The following is a 19,829-nucleotide window of genomic DNA, read 5'->3' as shown; positions in this document are numbered from 1 at the left end:
CCTTTCTGGTTATTGTATGGATCTCCAAATTAACTAAGAATAAAATTAAAGCCTTCCTCCATCCTTGTATTTATTATTTCCTGATACAATATCAGCAAAATGACCTCTATTGATGCACACAGGAAAAACCTCTGTTGGTTTTTTGTGTTGTTGTTCTTGTTGTTTGTCTGTTTTTAGTTACCCTTAGGTACTTTGCAGCTTCACTAACCGCTCACCATATACCAGATTCTTCACCTCATTTAGGCTGGACACACGCTTGCTTCCTCTCTTCACGTGGGAACAGCACACCCACTATGTTTTGTGCCATGGTAGGCACAGCACGCCAAGGGGCAGGGCTGTATCCCAAAATTCCTGCCAGGACATAGGTTTTTTTCCCCAGGGTTCAGTACATGAAACTGCAAATTCCTCCCAACACAATGTCAGTACAGATTTGCTTTGAAGCACTTATTTTCACTTGTGTGAATCACCACAGAGAAGCAAACACTGGCTGAATAGAAACATTTTCCTGCTAAAACTAAACAATCAGCACAGAAACATTAAAAAAAACAACTTAGGTGGACATTTCACCAACAAGCAGTGGGATTACAAGTGGCTAGAGAAAGAACTTCAGATGTAGTGTGACTTTTGCAGCAACAATGAACCCTGCACAAGCAAGCAGCAGCAGGATGCAGACAACAATCTGCATGAGTGTTGATGCAAGTTCACTTAAGAAAAAGTTTTAGTCTTCATCTGCCTTGTAAGGCTGTGGAGTAAAAATAAAACTCTTTCTTAGGCCAGTCTGCCTGGCACTCCTGCTGCACTGTTTGCGACAGTGTTTGGAATAGACAGGACTGATTTGGTTGCAGTGATAACAAGGCTTCCACTCACAAGCGAGCATCAAATCCCTCACTTCAGGAAAGAATGAGAGATTACATCTACAGGTCCAGGAACTTGCTCTGGGGACTCCACCTCCTGGTCTGGAATTTCAGGTTTCCAAAAGTCCTCCCTTGTAAAATTAAAATTATGGGAATGCAGTCTCTGAAAAGGCACTGCCTGGCCTAAGGCTACCCCTCTGGAGAGTCTCGCCAGCGCTTACCTCCTCTCCCTCATTCTGGCTGTTGGATGCTCCCTTCCCTTCTCCACTGACCCACTCCCTTCTCCACCCCACATTCACAGTGCACAGGGACAGCCGGCTACTGACCCCGAATGTACTCCTGAACAGCTCAACAGCCAAAAACGTGGAAGATAGTGAAACAATTTCTCTACAAATGAATATAACAGAGTTGAGATGCATGGTGGGACTTCAAAAACACATAACTAAAATACCTGGGGACAGCACTATGAGAGATAGGACCAAGATTCCCGTTTGGTGGATGCATGGCTTTCAGTGGCTAGCCATGCTGACTGCTTCCAGTGTGTGCTTTTCATTGGGGTCCAATCAGCTCAAGCAAGGGTAAGGGACAGGGAAGGAGCAATGAGACAGTTTGCCAGGCTCTGCACTCCTCCTAGAGACTCTCCCATATCCTGAATTACTGTGCACTCTTTCTGTGCAAGCTTTACAACTCGATTCATTTTCATCTCAGCCTCTGTGCCTCCCTGCTGCCACTGCAGACTCAAAAAGATGACTGAGAATCCAGCAGTTCTTCTGCGCTTGGTTGTTTCCTACAGTGGGAGAGAAATCTGCAGAAAGTTGGCCTCACCTCTCCCTCCCAGCTACTCCATCAAGACAAGGTAAGCAGATGACCCAGAACTCCACAAGAGAAAAAGCCTGTGAAAAGAGATTTTCTGGCTACTTCTTGGGTTTGTAACAATTCAACGGCCACCAGAAAGCACTCCAGCTAACATCAGTGTCTTGTTTTGTTGTATGCTGTCTTGCAGACCCTCCTTCTGAACAGCTAAATAAAACCCTCCGCCCCCAGAATCCCATCTCTGAACAGCAAGGAGCAAAGCATGAGCAGGGCACACACAGGGTTACTGTGCCTTCAATCTTTGATCAAACACAGATGAAGATGAATGCCATTATGCCAGAAATTGCCAAAAAGCAACTGCCTTCCCTTGCCTTACCTTAAGCCCTCCTGACAGTTCTGTCCAGACCAGAAGTGGCACTTCACACTGTGCTGGGAGGGAGGACGAGGTACTTATCAAACGTTGCTTTAGGACAAGAATGCACCATGCCAGACCGACACACCACACACAAACTACGCTGTACGTATTTAAAGACTGCAAGTATCAAGGCTGCATTCATTTCTATGTCCAACTGATGAAGAGAAGGATAACACCAGTTTGACAGCTCTCAAAGCAGCTGCTGTCTTTTAGCTCTAGAACAAGTTTTCCAGCAGTATCATATTTTCACAAGACAATCAACACCAAAGCTCTTGAATTAACAAATTGTAACAGGAACCCCAATGACCTGCATTCAGTATCCCTTGAAGTTTAAGGGCTGTAGTTTTGATCTGTGTCTGGAACGCAGTTAACAACGCCCGTAGCATAGGAAAGAGGCTCCGATTAAAGCCTCCTAACTAAGCCACTTCTTGACAGTGAAGAAATGCAAACAACGACTCATCTGCTGTTACCCCCTTACCTTTTTGCTAGGCAATTGTGTATGCAAGCAGTGATGCATTCGAGCCGTGCAGCCGAGTACCCAAAGTACTTTCCCCTCCACACAGAATGAGCTCCCTTTCATACCAGCTGCTTCAGCTCAGCAAATAGGAGCTAAAGCACGGCCTGATGCAGTCTGTAAATCTGAATCCTACAGAATCTGGCCAAGTAACAGCCACAAAAGTGTTAAACTCTTTACCCTTGTGGTATGCTCCTGTATTTCATAATTTTAACATGGCATCCATAGCATATCAGATAACATTAAAATCCAATGAGGGTGCTGTCTATTCATTACACAACCTGTCTCTCAACAGAACACTTTGGTGAAATCTGGCAGAAATTGGTGTATTTTTGTACACAAGTTACAATTTAGTGGTTATGGTATTTGTGATCAAGTATCTTAAGCTATCACATGACTATTGCTCTAAAAACAGATCACTTAAAAGAACCCATATGTGGCTCGAGGCTGTTACCACCTTGCCAACAAACCCCAAACCTAACCGATGCTTCAAAGCTAGCAGTGACTTACTCACAGAGATGTCCTTTAGCTGTGATAGACTTGCCCATGGCATTAATTAGTCCTTAGTGGTGACAAAGAGAGACCACGTGTTGGCTTTGCAAGCCAAAAGCAAGCTGACATCCTCACAGAGCACAAACACAACCTTGTGCTGAATATTACTGGAGTATGAAAAAAATCATTTAGAGAAAGAGCAGCTACAACACAGCTACTTGCCTTATCTCCTTTGTAAACAACATTTAAACTGCCAGGTACAGCTATGATTAAGGAGTAGGAGACAAGAAGAGACAGCCTTGTAACTGCTGACAGGTAAGTTCACCTCAGCTTCAGAACAAGCGTTTAAAGATGAAAGAACACAGAGGATGCTGAAAGACAACCGACAGCTTGAAGAATACACACCAGTTTTCAAATAATTTCTGTGATGTAGAGTAATATTTAAGATCACAGCATTCACTGGGAATTAGATCATGCATTTAGCAGTAGGTTTGCTAGATAAACTGTCTGAAGACTTTAAGAGAATCAGCAAAAACTGTAGAGCAATGCAAAAATCAGAGTCAGTGTCTCTGCATTCTTGTTTTTCAGCTGCCTGCCCACAGAAACTTCACAGAAGACTGAAACACAGAAGACAAATATATGAAGCGGAAGAGCAGGCTAGGTGTTGCAATTTATTTCAGCTGAGACACATGCTTTCCCTGTTGCCTGCTATGCCCAGACCTGTTATTCTACCTCTGCCTTGTCTGCAGCACTCCATTTCACATCTGCTGCTGGCTTCATTTAAATGTTTCTCATGCAGGATTATTATTTTTGGAGCAGACAGAGTCGGACAAACCAGCATAATGGAAGGGCGGTTGTGCTGGCAGACGCAGACCGTCCAAATCTTTGGCAGGGGGCAGACAAGTAGCTGCATCGGGCTGAGGAGGGCATTGGCCTAATCTGGGTTGTCGACAGCTTCTACCAAACACCTGAAGCAACTTTGCAAGCAGAGTTAGCATATCCAAACAATAAAAACAGTGTTTGTGCAAAGCGTGTTCCTCACCTCTGCTGCCACTCACCCTTCATGACGTGCTGTACAGGTCAGGGTGCTCCCAGGGCTATATTTACATGAGCTTTCCAAGAGCTTTCCAAGAAACTATTAGTAAAGCTTGGGGAATTTAACAATGCATCAATGTCAGGAGACAGCTGAAATGAAGAGCTCCACAACCCAGAAAATGGCAGGGAGGAGCCCCAAGGTAGGAAAGTTCTCTAAACAAGATGATATTTAAATTTGCCTAGCAAAAATTTAACGTAGCTTGGATGCACACACGATTTGAACAGCTAGGACAGTCGCAGAGGACTCTGGTGACAGAGCAGACATCCTCAGTAGGGACTATAAAATCCTTCGACATTTTAAAACCGAATACTCTACCCATCCTTGGCTACATATCTATCACCATGGAGCAAAACACATCAGCTACAACATTTTTGCTTCTTAAGAAGTACATGCAAATCTCCTGTCAAAACAGTTGCTAACAGCCTTTCAACTCTTCAGTGGAAACGGGGACAGCAGAGGAAGGGGGAAGAAGCAAAGGACAGAAGAAAACCTTTTTGTTTTAAGGCATCCTGCAAACACAGATCCATGTGAACACAGAAAAACATTTAACAAATGAACTGAAAGAAAGCATCTTGTGCAAGAATCCTGATAACCATATAATGTGTGGAATAATAAAACTGCAAAGCCACAGACTAGTTTAGAACAACCATGTCCATTGCTAAAATAATGAATGAAATGAGCCCATACGAGTCTCTGATAAGAAAGCTATTTAATAGGGTCTAATTCAACATGGGAATACAGCGTGCCGGATACCTCGCATGACTGAAGCTGGGGTAAAACAACAGATTAATAATACAGCTTCCAAAAAGGCACAGAGCCCACAAGTATCACCAGTCTGTGTTGCCTGGGTTGCAGACTACAAGGATGGGCTGATGATGCTTCAAATGCTTTGAACACAAGTCTTCTGAATGCAGAGAGACCAGATATAAATGCAGAGTATCACCCCAAACTGCAAGCCAAGCGTGCTTAGTCTTTACATTTCTAACTCGCAGCCAGAGAGCAAAGCAAAATTAGAGACCAGCAAGATGGTGTTCTCCTTGTGAAACCAAATAAACAGCACATTTTGAACCATTTCCAGCACAACTTCAGCACAAAATAACATTTGCACTAGGCTTTTAGTAACATAATAGTTGGAATTTCATCTGCATGCTAAGAGCTAGAGGAAGAGCCGCAGGGAGCAGCCCTGAGTGTATGCTCAGCCTCCAAAGGAAGTGAAAAAGGTTGCGAAAAAGCTGTGCTGTACTTCATTGCACTAAATGCCCTTCAGACGGAGCCCGCATGTACGGACATTTGCTTCTCAAGCAGTGCACAGCTGGGGCTACGAGAAGCTTCAGTGCTTGCCTAGAGCCCTGCCCCACCCCCAGGTGTGCCAGGTAGATGCTCTGGCACTTGGAAGGAGCCAGGCATTGGCCAAAACCAACTGAAGGCTCAGGTACGTACGTGGGAACTGATTAGTAGCAATGATTAAGCCAAAGCCAAAAGGAGCACCAGCAGAAGATGCAAAGCACGACAGAAAGCCCGTTTTCTCTTTTCTATACGCTGTGAATCAACCTCAGAGCAATGCAGAGCCAGCCCCAGGACAAAGGGCCAGTCGTTGCTAATGCAGTTGACAAACAACCCAGAGAAGGAAGATTCACTCTCCGGATTAAGGAGGAGTAACCCGGGCAGGTACAGCCTGTTTCCATAAGCTGCAGTCACTTCCTGCTATTGCACCCTTTGCCTTTCCCAAGCTCTGTGTTTAAGGGAAAATGAATGGGGAAACAACACAAACTATTGACAGCAACCTGCTTTGTGGTACCCACTCACTGAGAACCAGACATATTAAATAAGCAGCAAAGGCTAGGGAAGGTACCAGAGTCAAAGCGGATCAATTCAAACAAACCAAGCAAAGGGCACAAAATACCTGCTCCAAAACTCAGTTAAACCTTTCGTTTTGGATTACTGCCCATGATATTAAAGCATCGCATCTCTCCTCTCTTGGACTCCTCACCCCTCTTGGTAAACGGCACGGGAGGAGGCGGCGGCAGCACAGACCGCAGACCGGACTCAGGTACTCCTGGGGAGTGGGGAGTGCAAGGATTCACTCTTCAACTTCTGAAACGCAACCTGTGCACTCTATATCAAAACCCTCCATGCAAAGCCCGTGACACCTACCTGCCATTCCCACTTCTACAAGAGCTGAGCGCGTGCAGCTCGCGTGCCTCTGGGAGAAGCAGGGGGAGGTCAGCAGGGGAGTCAGCCGGAGCTGAGAAGGTCCCCGCGCGCTCCCAGAGAGGCGGCGTAAACCCCGCAGCCAGGTGGCAAACTCCAGGTGCCGCTGGACAAGGGGCTGCCTACCACGAGCAGAGAGCAAACAGCAGCAGCACTCACACAGCAAGCAGCTCCCAGGCTGCAGCCTGCCACATCACCTCCACGCTCATCAGCAGCTTCAAGCTCAGTCATCCCTGGCAGAGCAAAGTAATCACTTAAGTAGTCAATGCCACAAAACCCCTAAATTTGCAGTCAGTTACGTGATTAATAGTTTTCCCCAAGGTGCTCTTACGTGTGCAAGACAACACCCAGAAACCACAGACAGCGCTTTTAATGGGAGATTATCTCCCATGCATTTGACATTTCACTTTTTTTTTTAAAGCACCTGTTCTAGCCAACTGTTGCTCATTTAATTGGGAAATCTAATGGCTGAAAATCTCATGGCTGTTAAACTACCATGTAGTCTGCACTGGAATTTAATTTTAACCATTCCAATCCCTTGCCATATTCATACACTTCCTTTTTTTTTTTGCCCAAATTACTTGTTTAGAAGCAATATTTACAGAAAGATACCACATACTTAGAAGCTCTATTCCTGTGGAATTAAATATGGTAGGTATAAGCATACTCGTTAGTAATAAGTTTAAAAAAAAATCATCAAGAGAAGTTAAGTTCTAGCCACAAAAGACTGCATTACACGGTGCAATGTCTGCTTTCAATAGTCACTGTTACACTGATGATACAGCAATCATTTGCTTTGCTCTCCACGTGGAGAGGGCTGCTATGGTCAGAACCATCAAGAGCTACCTAAAAATTTGGGAGGGTTTCTCTTTCCAGGACGCCACAGTTTAAATTTTGAAGCAAATGTAGCAAGCAACTATAGCACCAAGCTGAAGGATGAGTTATGTTTATGTAACAAAAGGCTTCCTGGATTATTTTAAGGCTCAAGTTCTGCAAAGCTAACAATTGAGGACAGGGTTGTTTTTATGACTGATTCACAAAATAAACACCACTGAAGAGCCAGCAGAATCTTGCTATTCCACCATATTAGACCCCTAGATTTCAGCAATGAGTACTTTGTGACCCTCTGAGTTTGGAACATACACTGCCATATACCGAGACAAGTACACAAATCATACAGAAGTCAAAGATACCAATGCATCTGCGAGTAATTTCTCAACATAAATTACAAGGTTGTGCCACGTGCCCAACAGTGCCTGGTTTGAACCTTTATCATTTGGCAGGAACAAAGCAACCTTGCACCTCTTGCACTGTACGTGCAATAATAATATTCAACCCCTATTAAACCTGCATTCAGCTTAAGAAATAGATGACTACATTATTCATAGCATCTGTACATTGAACCCAGAGGAAATAAAAGGTGAATCAATACAGTGAGGGGAGCTTCTGCTGTCTGGGGTAAAGGTGTCTTCCACTCTCAATATTTATACATTTGGGGAAACAGAAAGGTTTCAGGACTCTGATGAAAACAGTCTCGAATTTCCGGTCTAGAAAAACTGTCAAATAGATGTCAGCTTTCAGAAAACAGCAACTCCAAAACTAACCCGTGCCCATAATGATTAGTGTTACATGCAGCAAAACAAATAAATAAATAAATTTCCCCAATTTTAGCATTGTTGATTTTTAGTCTCAGTATTTTTCCCATTATTTCTGTTTACTGACCATATTTCCTACACTATCTGTGGAAGCACTATTTAATATTTTGTTGTATGACACTTGAGATTTAGAGGTGCACAGCACTGGGACCTCTGTAGGAAAGGTGCTAAAACCAATTTTTCTAAAAACAAGTTTGCTTGGGGCACCCACAGGAAGAATTACAACCGGATTAGGCAGAACCACAACTTAGAGTTGCTCTTCTGCTCTGTCACTGAGGCCATGCAGGACCAGCCAGTTTAGTCTCACTGATTTTCAAAAACATCTAGAGAAAAAGGAAGCAGCTTTTCCAACTAAGAGCTGAGGGCACCAAAAACTTGTTTCATTCAATATGCTAGTCACTAGGGTTGCACACAAACAAATGACTGTTTAAAATACATTTTTTTTCCCTCAAAAATGTCTATGCTCAATAGCCGCTGCTTTTATTTTCCAGTTCTTACGATACCTCCCTCTCCAGCTTTTACATCAGTCATGGGCCTTTCTGCAGAGATCAAACCCAACAAAAACCATGAAAGAATCTTAAAAGATGCCTCAGCAAATCCTTGCACAGCTTCAAAGGATTACTGAAAGAAAAACAAAACAAAACAGAACTACAAGCAACAAAAAAGGGCACACGCCCAATTTATTTTTCCTTTTGCAGGTCATTCATCTACGTCAAAGCCAAAACTGGGAACAGAAACCAGGCATTCCAACCGCCAGTCTGGTCGTCTACTCCGTATATCGCAGGCTTCAACAGCCAGAAGGGCAAAGATTTCCTTATATGTAGTCTTTTTGTAGTAATTATACACAACTGTATCCTCTGAAGTTCTGCTCTCAAGTTATTCTAAACTGGAAGGAAAAAGAAACCAACCTAACACATCCTTCACGCTAAGATTGTACAATTTAGTACTGGAGTTGGGCTGTTTTCTTGAATGGAGAGAAAGCACCAGGCTGGCACTTAGTGTCTAAGCTAACAGAAAATGGAGTGAATCATTATGTATTTGCTAGTAAGTTATGTCATTGAATGAAAGCTTCCCTTAAAGCAACCAGGCAGTACAGGTGCCAAACGAAACACTGCCATGCAGCTGCAGGACATTAAGTCAGAAGTTACAAATACACAAGCAAGAACCACAGACTGCTGCCAATGCTGAAGGCTGCCATTGGCACACACGCAAAAAATGATTAAACCAAAGCAAAAATGGATACCTGCCAGTGCAAGTCCAAAACAAGAATTTATCCATATTCAGGTCACATTTAATATCAGCTTACAATAAACAACGTATTGAGAAGCACACTGCTCCAAAACACACGTCCTTAAAAACACAAAATTCACTTACTTACCCAAAATTGCCTTCCTACCCAGAGAACTCAGTTCATCAGGTTAGAAGCTCACTATGACTATGACAGTCAAAGCCCAGAAGACCTGCTGCCGGCTGCTGCTCACGTAGTCATAAGAGTCACTATAAAAATATATATATAATTATTATTATGTGTTAAGAAAGAAGTGCTACCACCTAGCCTCCTATTAAAAGCATTACCATGATTATAACGTGAAGATTGCCTCAAGATCTACCAGTAGCTGGAATATGTTGTAAAGCACTGTGCTAACCTAGGCAGCTGCGCTTTAAAAACAGCATTTCCCGAAAGTCACGGAAACAGAGGAACCCTGTGTCCACACAAGGCCTATAGCAGCGTTTGTCAGATCCGGAGGGGGTCTGGAGTGCTTCTGCTCCTACTTCGTGGCATCACACGGAGAGCAGCTCCGCTACTGTGTGCGGCAGCCTTCCCAAAATTCTCTCTGGCAGGAGCTGGTAAAGTCACCCAGGCTCTGATCCAGGCATCAAAGGAGATAACAAGTAAGTTGATGCATGGGGAGGGACAAAAGCCTTTTCTCCTGGTCTTCAAGATAACTTTACAATAAAGAAAGCACTCGCACAGAAGCAAAGATAAAACATAAAATTGAAATGCACTTGGCCAAAATCCACCAGGGGCAGCACAACGGTGACAGGCTTCTCTCCGTCCCCTCCAACTGCTCCGCGGACACCAGACTTGTGCACAGCCACACGTTGGGGGCAGCAGCAGCAGGCAGGACTGCTCGGGCCATAGCTGGGAAGCAAACACACTCCTCACCCAAGCCCCAGCTTTGGAGGGAGACAAGAAGGCATACCACTGGGCTAGAGGCTGGACATCAGACGGCTTCTGTCTGTCCTGACGGAGCTGCAGAGACCTGCAGGCAGTAAAGTCCCTGCCACCCTGCCCTGCAGGACGCTCGCAAAACCGAAGGCTTGCTACCCACCCCACAAACACCCACCAGTCTCCAGTTAGGGGGAAAAAGGGGGAAGGCCCTGTTCTCGTGAGTAACCGCACTCTTATCTCCTGACAACAGCCACCCTCCCAAACACGTCATAGAGTGCTCTCAGGCACTCATCTCTGCCAAGTTTCACCATGCCCCAAAAGCTGCCCATCAGCTGCTGTAACGCTGCCCGTGTCCCCGCAGGAAGCTCCTGGACTTGATCCCCCGATCCAAGAGGCAGTGGGGCGCAAGCCGGCGCTCAGACACCAACACACCCTTTGGACGAGCGGTTCCCCAGCCAGCCAGATCCCAAAGGATCTACCCAAGGAGCTCCACTCCTGGAGCTGTTCAGCAGTAGCAAGGCGTAATGGCACAAGAGAAGCCCACTTCCGTTTTAGCACGTAAGATGACAGCATTCAACTCTGTGATACCACTTGTTTTTAATATCCTGAACATTTCTTTGACACAGAAGCATCAGCTGAGAAGCACTTCTGATGGTTTTGATGCTATCAGTTCCTGAAGATGCCAGCCAGTCACGCTCTCCACATCACAGGATGGGCAAGAAGTACCTGTCCAGAGCCTTCTACAACACCCCGCAGAGCACCTATAGCTTATTCATGGTGTATCATGCAGCATTTCAAATCCTCTGACCCAATCCATCATAACCAGCATGTGCATGCATGCACACCCACCCACCCCAAGCTGAGGACAGGCTGAGCTGAAGCTGCACCTGTAACAAATGCATTTAAATAGACTACAGCTTGCAGAACCTGCAGGATTTCCAGAGAGAGCCTATCATTTCTTTCATTGACGCTCGAACATTTTCTCAAATGAATGCTACCGTCTTCATTGCCCATGCAGAACTGTAAGGGAATCAACCGTCACTAGGATTCTGGTGAATGTGTGTCCAAATCTAAGTACCAAGGGCCATTTTCCAAGCCAAAGAAGTAAAAATGTCTCTCTCAAAGCACAGACACAAAGCTTTGGAGTTGGGGATTCTCCTCTTCTCCCTCCCACTTAACACGCATACGCAAGCAGCAGCGCTGCAAAGGGAGCAAGAGTGGGCTGTCCTCTTACTTTCTTATCCAACGCAAACAGCAAGGATCAGGAATGTCTGCAAAAGCAGGATTAACTGGCTACTGACTGTTCCTCAGAAAAGGCACCTTGGTGATTAGAATAGCATTTTCCTTTTACGCCCTAGCACAGGAACACAGGCCTATTTCCACATTTCCCTGGCGTGTTTGCTCCTCATTTCTCAGACATGCTGAAGTACTCCTTAAAATACATGGGGAGAAGTTCCGCCTGAACAGATCACTTGTGCCAAGTTCACCAACAGAGTATGCTTGTCGATTAAAAAGTCAAATTGATAGAAGACAACGTCAGGGGTTTTGAGAGAATGTTTTAACCAGCGTCTAAGATATCATTTTAATCCTGCTCACAGTTAATTCTTTGAACACAGGAAGCCAGTAAAATTTGTGATGCTTACACAACACATCTCCGAAGGCATGCTAATCATTGAACTATTTTGCAAAGGACTCTTAACTTATAGTAGTTTGCCTCTACACCCTTTCTGCAGGGACAATAAAATCATATGGCTAATCCTAACCTAGCATTCACTCCCCAGCGAAAGGGTACATAAGAAAAGAAGTGATCTTCAATTGCTTTAAGTACACAGACCTGCAGTGCAGAAACCCTTATCCAAATACTGACTTTTCCCCCCTCCTTCAGCTTTTGCTGCCGTATTTTAAGCTAACATCCACTTTACTCTTCTGTCTCTGATTGTAAAAGGCAAAATATTTCAGTTCTCATTTCCATTAAGAAGATTTAGAGGCGATTCCCCGCTGCCACACACTGCATTTTTGATTGGTGCTTGGTGAAGCATTAAGGGAGGAAGCCCCGAAACATCCCCTTTCTGTATGTTGGCATGCTGCAAAAGTCAGCCCTAGCGTCCCACAGCCCCAAGAAAACTGTTGTTATTATGACCAAGGGCGACACGGTTATGCAAAGCCGCGTGATTTATTCACAGGATTACCTTTGTTTAGTTCTTCCAGTGCCCGAGCCCCCTAACAGAGCGCTGTGAACAAAACCGAAGGGAGGAAGCTCAAAAGACATCACTGACAAAATGAAAGATAATCCTTGCAGCAAGCACTTCCTTCACTATTAAATCATCCTGTACTTTTATGGAAGTACACAACTGTGCTCATATTCATGTCTAAGGCATCTGTGCACCCACCTCACTAGCCTGAATAAAACCGGCCAAAATAACACACCAAGCCTTGGTTTCCAGTTTATGCTGCAAGAAAGGCAAAGCACAATTTTTAGAAGTGTCCAAAAGGACTGCATGAGCACCAGTTAAGAAGTCAAAATGCTCAAGTCCTTTCCTGAATAGCTACACCAGACAGAGCAGACATCATAAGGGAGGAAGCCAACTTCCAGCAAGAAACGACCAGACCCAAAGTCCTGTTTGACTGTTGACTAGATTTACTTTTAGGTCACATCAGACAAGATCTAAATGACAAATATGCAACAAATATCTATCCTGTTCAGGTGACATGGTCTCTTCTACTGTTCCCAGAAACAACACTCCCCCCCTCAAGCCTCCTCCCCAGTTTCTTGCTCTACCTTCCAAACAGCACCTTACAGGACACACTGCTCCACAAATCAAGCCCTGATGTTTCTGTGAGCCTCCTCATCATTTAGGGTACTAACAGCCCCAGGAACACTTGGAAATTCCACACCAGGAGGATACAATGAGAAGCACCTTGGTACATACTGGCATTTTCAACAGACCCTCCAGGGTGGGATGCTCCAGGTTTCCTAGATTAACCTGAAAATACTTGGAAACAACAAAACTAAAATTAGTTAGTTCTAATACAGCAAGTTATTACTAGGTTGAAAAACATTAAGAAAAGTAAGCAACTAACTCATAGTCAGGTAACTTTCAGAATAGCCAGTGTTTTATTCAGATTGGATCTGTCTAGGTAATTACCTCATGTTATAAAAACCCAAGGTCTAATTATTTAGAAAGACAGTATTTTCCGGATCAGTATTTGGAAGACAGTTTCCACTATTAACTCATGCATATGTGTATAGGTACACATGCACACACTCATATACACAAAGATATATCAGAAGGATTTTCTTGAAAGTCTCACCTTTGATAAGCATCGTAAGTACGCTGTTATAACAGCTTTCTGAACGACGTACTGTCTGCCGCAACATCAGCTTCCGAAACTCATGCTCCTTGAAAACTGGCAAACTCCTGAAGGGTTCCCTCAACTTGAGATCAGTAAACATACTCAAAAAAGGTCACATGCCTCTTCTCCCAAAACTCCTAAGAAATCAAACATTCACTTCATTCCATGACCTGTTGTGTAACATACCTTGAGAGGTCATCAGGCAAACGTTTCAGCAATAAGGCATGCAGGGCATGACCAGAGCTATGGACCTTGCTGCTGCTCTTGGAAGAGACAATAACAGGACTGGAACTTCCCCATCTTCCGTCACTGACAACCACTACTTTGAATCATATTGCTTATTTTTACCCACCAAACCTGTGTTTGGCATCTTGTTTGGATCATTTTCCATTCTAGGAGCTGGAGGAGAATGGGTTGCAAGCTGAGGGCTCCACAACAACCATGGTTTACATGCTTCTGCAAAGGGGATGGAGACGGAAATGGTTCACCTCCACCTGAAAGCAACTTCATGCATCAGAATTTACACCGTATCTAAACACACAACTTCACACCCCAAAGCCTTCCTATCAAGTTATCTGTTGACTCAGAAACAAATCACGCCACTTTAAACTTAGCTCTTCAATTCACAGGTTCTTTGAAACAACAGGTGAACAGGTGTCAACTTTGCTAGCATATTTAAAAATGGAGAGCATTAAAAACAAGGCATCAGTTTTCTCTCCAAAGAGCAGAGGACCTCAATGTTTCTATTGGACTTTGTGACAACACCTACTGTTTAATACTTGGGGTATTTTTTTCTGTTTTTAATAAAGATAGAAATCAGAATAACTGGTTTGGCAAAAGGAGCTGCACCATTCACTGACTGGAGAGTTGGGAAATTGTGTTTCTCACACCTACATTTTTCAGATTTTAATCTGATAACAATTACTGCAAGTTTAAGACTTAGTGAAGTTGGACAAAGCGGTTCCTGCAGAGTAGTGGCAATGACAGCACGGACAAAAGGGGAGACTTGGATGGATGCCATTACGGTTACGCACAGATCACGAGCAGAGCAAAGAGATGAGCTCAGTTACAGACCATGCAATCTGGAGAGGTTAAGGGAAACAGCTGTAGTACAAAAACAGATCTGTTGCATGGGTTTTCAGCTCCAGCAGGGTTAAAAGTGCTAGTTCAGATTTGCTTTCTGGAACATGATCCTCTGCTGGTGACTGAATGTCCACTTTGTCAGCTGCTCCGCATCAGAGCTCGCTGCTCCTCTGAGGACATGGGGCGCTTGGGCAAAGTGCATTAAATTCCAGAAGTACCAGTGGGTGCCAGTGGTTTTCCTAGGCAGAAAGACATGGGGATATGTAGCAGGACAGCTGGGGAGATGTGCTGATGAGCTTTGTGTTTATTGCTCCAGCTTTGCAGGTAAACTAAAAACAACCTGCTTCACGAGGCACACCAAGATCCCCACTGAAGTGCTGAATTGAAAAGAAAAAAAAAAGGGGGAAAACAAACAAACAAAAAACAACACACTTATCTGGCAAATATACCAAAAATGTATCCAAGCAGTTTTCCCTAAATTATTGCAGCAGCTGAAGATCTTTTGAGTATACAAAAACGTGCTGCTAGCAGTGTTTATATGAAATTTATAAAGGAGACTTCTTGGCTTAAAAAATAAATAAATCGGCTTTTAAAATGTCATTCAATACTTTTTACATGGGCCTCTTCTACAGAGCAGATTTATGGGATAGTTTTGGTGGTACAGAACAATAAACACCACCACGTACACACTGCTTGAGCAACCACTCCATTTCAACCTTCTTTTCAATCCACCTTGCTATCCAAGAAAATTTTGAAGAAAGGCTGTAAAATGAAAGTTGCCAGCACCCAGGTAGATCAATGGACTCTTCCTCCTGGGTTGTTCCCATCTGAGAGATCTCCAGCTTGGAAAAAATCATGAAAGTATCATTTTCACAGCCCCTGCAGGCTGGAGCCCATGTATGTGACCTCTGAGACTGCTTTCTGCAGAGATTCCCTTTGATGCTGCCGTCAAGCACCAAGGAAGATTATAAAATCATAGAATCATTAAGGTTGGAAAAGACCTCCAAGATCATCTGGTCCAACCATCCCCCTACCACCAATGTTACCCACTAAACCATGTCCCTAAGCACCACGTCCAACCTTTCCTTAAACACCTCCAGGGACAGTGACTCCACCACCTCTCTGGGCACCCCATCCCAATGCCTAATCACTCTTTCTGAGAAGAAATGTCTCCTAATTCCCAACCTGAACTGCCCCTGGTGCAACTTGAGGCCATTCCCTCTAGTCCTATCACTAGTTACCTCTGAGAAGAGGCCGACCCCCAGCTCCACACAGCTTCCTTTCAGGTAGCTGGAGAGAGCAATGAGGTCTCCCCTGAGCCTCCTCTGCTCCAGACTAAACAACCCCAGTGCCCTCAGCCGCTCCTCACAGGACTTGTGTGCCAGGCCCTTCACCAGCTTCATAGCCCTTCTCTGGACACACTCCAGGGCCTCGATGTCCTTCTTGTAGTGAGGGGCCCAAAGCTGAACACAGCACTCGAGGTGTGGCCTCACCAGAGCAGAGTACAGGAGGACGATCACCTCCCTGGTCCTGCTGGCTGCACTAGTCCTGACACAAGCCAGGATGCCGTTGGCCTTCTTGGCCACCTGGGCACACTGCCGGCTCATGTTCAGGGGAGCATCGACCAACACCCCCAGGTCCTTTTCCTCTGCACAGCTTTCCAGCCACCCTGCCCCAAGCCTGTAGTGTTGCGTGGGGTTGTTGTGACCAAAGTGCAGGACCCGGCACTTAGCCATGTTGAACATCATCCCCTTGGCCTCTGCCCATCGACCCATCCTGTCCAGGTCCCTCTGCAGGGCCTTCCTACCCTCTCAACACATCAACACAGCCCCCCAACTTGGTGTCATCTGCAAACTTACTGGGGGTGCACACAATTCCCTCATCTAAGACATCAGTAAAGATATTAAAGAGGAAGGGCCCCAACACCAACCACTGGAGAACACCACTGGTGACCGGTGACCAGCTGGATTTCACTCCATTCACCACCACTCTTTGGGCCCAGCCATCCAGCCAGTTTTTAACCCAGCAAACCTGTCCAAGCCATGGGCTGCCAGCTTCTCCAGGAAAATACTATGTTTGGCATTTGCCTCCTCTATTACTACCCTTGAATCCAGTCACCCCAAGCTTCAGTGCTTTTATTCTCATGATGTCCCTGTGCAACAAAACCTCACAACTGTTCTGCTGTACCCGTTCGATCAAGGCAACTAAACAGCACTCCCTGTCTCAGACAAGGCTGAGCCTTTGACTATTTTCAGCTCCAGCAGTTTCCTGAGCCTGTATTTAGCAACCCTCAGGGAGTATTTCATCCAAATATTTGTTCAGCCTCCCCTTGATCCCATTTAAACTCTGCCCACAACATTATCTGGCAAGGGCTCCAACACATCTGTCGCTGCATCAATGGGGAGCCTACGTGCCATCGCTCGCTGCTCAGTACTCCAGTTACTGCCACTTCCCACCTCCCACATGGATAGGGTGGAAAGAAATCCCCATTTCTGGCTTCCCGTCTACGTACAGATTCAAGCAGGTAAGTTCACACCACTACCTAATCTTTAAGTTGTCACAAGGTGTCAGTTTTCCTCCCTCGGTTCTCTGGTAAGCAGAAACCAGGTTACAACCCACACGTTGAGGACACTCTTCCCCTCTGTAACAACACATGGGAGATGTTTGAGAAAACCTTTCTTCCCACAAAACAGCAAAGAGCAGAAATGTGAATTTCCTCCAGAAGAACAATTAAACAGAAACAGACTTCATCTGAACAGCCTCCTCTGCCATTCCTAAGATGCCATACTAGGATTTTGAAGGACTAGAAGTGGCAGAACAACTGATTTTCGTGAATGCACATCTGCTATCTCCAAGCGTTCAGTGCTGAACTGTACTCACCAGATCCACTTACCAACCACGTCTGCCATCGCTTCTGGTCTATTTTGTCTATAGTGGAACCTGATCAGGCGCAGCACTCCTAAGATACACTTTATAAACACATTTCATAGCCTAACTGCTCCTAGTTAATACATAGCAATATTCAGTAACAATTTTGGAAGAAAAACTGTGAAACATTTCATAAAAAAATGAATCTGGTTATGGATGCCAGTAGTTTTTCATATAAAAATGGCTTGGATTGTGATACTCTGATCAGAATTCACATTTGTATCTCACACTGCATCCCACTCCTGGCCCTCAGCTATGCCAGAGTCCCTTGTTCGTGCTGCAGCATTCACGATGGCTGCATTCCAGCCTGAGGGCAAAGGCTGCCTGTAAGCGGTTTATTCAGTATGTGAAATGTTTTGTTTATCCAAAAATATTTTAGCTCCAAGAGACATTAAAGTGAGATTTAGATTTCAGCATTTGCACAGTAAAGAGATGCAACTCCTACATATATTACCACGGACTTTTTTCCTTGAGGCTTTCTAGCTGTGAAAATCTATTTTGCAAAAATAAAATTACAACAAACTAAAAGCAAAGTGTAACACTTAATAATAAAGGAGGAGGGGAAAAAATTGCTATACCAAGAAGAGAGAAGCAAAAGACAAAGCAAGGATGTCGTTGCGCTCTTGCTCACTTTGTTTGGAGCAGATCAACGTAATAATCAGAAGGAAAACCTTTATGGTACTGCAAGTCAAGCCAATATTTATGGCATCTTCGCCAGTAAGTGGCTCTGGAAAACCAGAATAATATAAAGTGAAGTATAAAGTATAGGGAGTTTCCCTGCAGCTTGGTCCCAAGTTTAACTTGCAGTAGTGAAATCTAGCTAGCCACCAGATCATCCACTGGCACTGAAGTCTTACAATGTTCATACCAACCTTAAAAATAAAACTCTCCCCAAGCATCCTATTTGGGTGGTAATTTAAGATGAGGAATTAAGCACATCCATCACCAGAGACAAAAGCATGACAGTTGACAGGACAGACTTTCAAACACAACACATAATACCACACAATTCCATTTAATTATCCCCAGGTTCCAAAACCAGAAGACAGGAACATTAAAACTGTTATAGTTCAACAGCAGCAAGAAAACATCTCCGTTTCCAGCTCAAAGCTCTTCTTATTTAAAGAGATGCCCTTCGCATACTTGATTCCCAATCCCTGTTTTAGGATAGGAGCAAAGGATAAGTCAGATGTGCTGTACCCTCATGCTAAGACCAAGATACCAAGTTTAAAGGAAAAAAATGAAAGAAGAAAAAAAGGACAAAGTCTTACCTGCAGCCCCCCCCCCACTGGCCCTGCAGTAGTCAGAGATTAATGCATTCTTCTGTACCGAATCATTATTGAGCTCTGCAGGCTCCCTATGCCATAGCTCCAGGTGTGTGCTCTACTTGGGCTGTGGTTTTGCTAATTTGCCTCTGCCAGGGAATTCCCAGCCACAGGCTGGGTCTGCACCAGTTCATCGCTTCCTTCAGCAGCCCCGTTAATCAACAGACTTACCTCAAACTATGTTACAAATGTAGAATTAACCATATATAAACAGAAAAAAAGTTAATCTCTTAAGAAAGTGATCTGACAGGTACTGAAACGTTTCTGCTCTTCTGCTAACTTCACCATATGCAGGTTTACAGCAAGGTTATACTACAGACTTTTATATATTTAAGATAAAAAATGCTAGCAAATCCTATGCAGCACTACAACAATAAAACAGCAGATTTTGACATTACCAAAAATGAATGTGCAGAAAAACAAGCTGTACAGTTTAGTACGCCAGTTCCTTGCAAGGTACTAAATAACGCCTTAACCTTCACAATTAAGACCTTCCTCAAACCGCCTTACAAACTAGGGTTTGCCCAGTGTGGTCAGAGACCTCAGGCAAATAGGAAGTGCAAGAAGTGAAACCAAGACAACGAAGTATACAAAAAAGAAAAAAGCAGCAAACAAGAAAAAAGGTTGGAGTAAACTTTGGTCAGCTGGTGCTTTCCCTCCACAAGATTAACTTCAGCCCAACAAATACACAGGAGAGTTTTTCAGGACTGGCCTTTGTAACACTTAAATATGAGAATACTAGACTAAGCTCAAGAGCTTAATCAAAAGCTTACAAGTCGATTATGGGTCCCTGGTGAGACCCCTGGCCCTAACGAGCAGAAATAACCACAGCTTTCACATGAAAACTCAGCTTCGGTCAAAACTTAAAGAGTAATTTTAATCTTGCTGTAAAAAGCCAGAGTGCATTATTGCTTTC

At 44.3% G+C, this 19,829-nt stretch overlaps 1 protein-coding gene across 8 annotated transcripts in view; it reads right to left on the bottom strand.

The window, feature by feature from the left end:
• Window positions 1-19,829, bottom strand: part of SGMS1 (sphingomyelin synthase 1) — a 93,589-nt gene that overhangs the window by 59,158 nt on the left and 14,602 nt on the right. For 4 of the 8 annotated variants that reach the window (XM_067000328.1, XM_067000323.1, XM_048069265.2 and 1 more), the window contains exon 2: window positions 9,429-9,547. The exons of 2 other annotated variants lie outside the window; for them this stretch is intronic. The gene's annotated coding sequence lies outside the window, so the exon portion shown is untranslated. Of the gene's footprint in view, window positions 1-9,428; window positions 9,548-10,254; window positions 10,403-19,829 lie in introns of those variants that run through there. 2 more of the 8 variants (XM_067000325.1, XM_067000331.1) reach the window with 1 other exon arrangement.

The sequence above is a fragment of the Anser cygnoides genome, chromosome 7, assembly GCF_040182565.1.
Source record: "Anser cygnoides isolate HZ-2024a breed goose chromosome 7, Taihu_goose_T2T_genome, whole genome shotgun sequence".
Classification (NCBI taxonomy): Eukaryota; Metazoa; Chordata; class Aves; order Anseriformes; family Anatidae; genus Anser; species Anser cygnoides.
This window is presented reverse-complemented; position numbering and strand designations above follow the sequence as displayed.